Source organism: Lithobates pipiens, unplaced genomic scaffold, assembly GCF_037356315.1.
Source record: "Lithobates pipiens isolate NorthernLeopardFrog02 unplaced genomic scaffold, aLitPip1_a1.2 Scaffold_19, whole genome shotgun sequence".
NCBI lineage: Eukaryota > Metazoa > Chordata > Amphibia > Anura > Ranidae > Lithobates > Lithobates pipiens.
Window position 1 is genome coordinate 8102368 of NW_027507764.1, and position 3021 is coordinate 8105388.

Below are 3021 nucleotides of genomic sequence, written 5' to 3' on the forward strand. Positions count from 1 at the left end.
CCCTTACATCGGTGGTCAGTGGAATGTCCCCTTACATCGGTGGTCAGTGGAATATCCCCCCTTAAATCGGTGGTCAGTGGAATGTCCCCCCTTACATCGGTGGTCAGTGGAATGTCCCCCCTTACATCGGTGGTCAGTGGAATGTCCCCTCCTTACATCGGTGGTCAGTGGAATGTCCCCCCTTACATCGGTGGTCAGTGGAATGTCCCCCCTTACATCGGTGGTCAGTGGAATGTCCCCCCTTACATCGGTGGTCAGTGGAATGTCACCTTACATCGGTGGTCAGTGGAGTGTCCCCTTACATTGGTGGTCAGTGGAGTGTCCCCTTACATCTCTGGTCAGTAGAGTGTCCCCTTACATCTCTGGTCAGTAGAGTGTCCCCTTACATCTCTGGTCAGTAGAGTGTCCCCTTACATCTCTGGTCAGTAGTGTCCCCTTACATCAGTGGTCAGTAGAGTGTACCCTTACATCAGTGGTCAGTGGAGTGTCCCCTTACATCGGTGGTCAGTGGAGTGTCCCCTTACATCGGTGGTCAGTGGAGTGTCCCCTTACATTGGTGGTCAGTGGAGTGTCCCCTTACATCGGTGGTCAGTGGAGTGTCCCCTTACATCGGTGGTCAGTGGAGTGTCCCCTTACATCGGTGGTCAGTGGAGTGTCCCCTTACATCGGTGGTCAGTGGAGTGTCCCCTTACATCGGTGGTCAGTGGAGTGTCCCCTTACATCGGTGGTCAGTGGAGTGTCCCCTTACATCGGTGGTCAGTGGAGTGTCCCCTTACATCGGTGGTCAGTGGAGTGTCCCCTTACATTGGCGCTGTCTAGTATCGGGCCTGATGTAATTAGGTCCCCATCCGGAAGGTTCTGTCTTCAGGAGGTCACCAAGTACTTGGTGGAGAGCCTTTGGTTGGTCTCTAAGGAGTGAGGTCCACCTGGCTTCATCCTAGGTAGACCATGGTGGTATACTCTGCCTCTGTTAGTCTTGCACCCGGGAGGGTCAGGGTTGGAGGCCCTTCCTCTTTGGAGGGTTAGCTATTCTGTACCCTCTGTGTACTTTTGTGTGTGCTTTGATTTCACGGTTCACTTTTTTATGTTCACAAGAGTTAAACCAAGTACCGAACTGATGAGCTTCACCAAAAAAGAAGGTTCCTGATCATTAATGGTGACAGCTGGTGTCTTGGGAATGTGCTCTCAGCATATACTGTGTGTGTGTGTATATATATATATACACTCATTGGTCACTTTATTAGGTACACCTGTTCAATTACTTGATAACACAAATTGCTAATCAGCCAATCACACTGCAGCAACTCGATGCATTTTGGCATCTAGATGTGGTGAAGACGACTTTCTGAAGTACAAACCGAGCGAGCATCAAAATGGGGAAGAAAGAGGATTGAAGTGACTCTGAACATGGAATGGTTGTTGGCACAAGACGGGCTGGTCTGAGTATTTCTGGGATTTTCACACACAGCCATCTCTCGGGTTTACAGGGAATGGTGGGGAAAGGAGAAAATATCCAGTGAGCGGGAGTTGTGTGGAGGAAAATGCATTGTTGGTGTCATAGGAGAATGGGCAGAAATGGTTCCAGATGATAGAAAGACAACAGTAACTCCAATAACCTCTCGTTACATCCAAGATATGCAGAATACCATCTCTGAACACACAACACATCCAACCTTGAAGCAGATGGGTTACAGCAGCAGAAGACCACACCGGGTGCCACTCCTGGGAAACTGATGCTACAATTGGCACAAGATCACCAAAATTGGACAATAGAAGATTGGAAAAACGTTGCCTGGTCTGATGAGTCTGGATTTCAGCTCCGACATTCAGATGGTGGGGTCAGAATTTGGCGCATGGATCCATCCTGCCTTGTATCACTGGTTTAGGCTGGTGGTGGGGGTGTAATGGTGTGGGGGATGGGGTATCACTGGTTTAGGCTGGTGGTGGGGGTGTAATGGTGCGGGGGATGGGGTATCAAGGGTTCAGGCTGGTGGTGGGGGTGTAATGGTGTGGGGGATGGGATATCACCGGTTCAGGCTGGTGGTGGGGGTGTAATGGTGTGGGGGATGGGGTATCACCGGTTCAGGCTGGTGGTGGGTGTGTAATGGTGTGGGGGATGGGGTATCACCGGTTCAGGCTGGTGGTGGGGGGTGTAATGGTGTGGGGGATGGGGTATCACCGGTTCAGGCTGGTGGGGGTGTAATGGTGTGGGGGATGGGATATCACCGGTTCAGGCTGGTGGTGGGGGGTGTAATGGTGTGGGGGATGGGGTATCACCGGTTCAGGCTGGTGGTGGGGGGTGTAATGGTGTGGGGGATGGGGTATCACCGGTTCAGGCTGGTGGGGGTGTAATGGTGTGGGGGATGGGATATCACCGGTTCAGGCTGGTGGTGGGGGGTGTAATGGTGTGGGGGATGGGGTATCACCGGTTCAGGCTGGTGGTGGGGGTGTAATGGTGTGGGGGATGGGGTATCACTGGTTTAGACTGGTGGCGGGGGTGTAATGGTGCGGGGGATGGGGTATCACTGGTTTAGGCTGGTGGTGGGGGTGTAATGGTGTGGGGGATGGGATATCACCGGTTCAGGCTGGTGGTGGGGGTGTAATGGTGTGGGGGATGGGGTATCACCGGTTCAGGCTGGTGGTGGGGGTGTAATGGTGTGGGGGATGGGGTATCACTGGTTTAGACTGGTGGCGGGGGTGTAATGGTGCGGGGGATGGGGTATCACTGGTTTAGGCTGGTGGTGGGGGTGTAATGGTGTGGGGGATGGGGTATCACCGGTTCAGGCTGGTGGTGGGGGGTGTAATGGTGTGGGGGATGGGGTATCACCGGTTCAGGCTGGTGGTGGGGGTGTAATGGGGTATCACTGGTTTAGACTGGTGGCGGGGGTGTAATGGTGCGGGGGATGGGGTATCACTGGTTTAGGCTGGTGGTGGGGGTGTAATGGTGTGGGGGATGGGGTATCACTGGTTTAGGCTGGTGGTGGGGGTGTAATGGTGTGGGGGATGGGGTATCACTGGTTT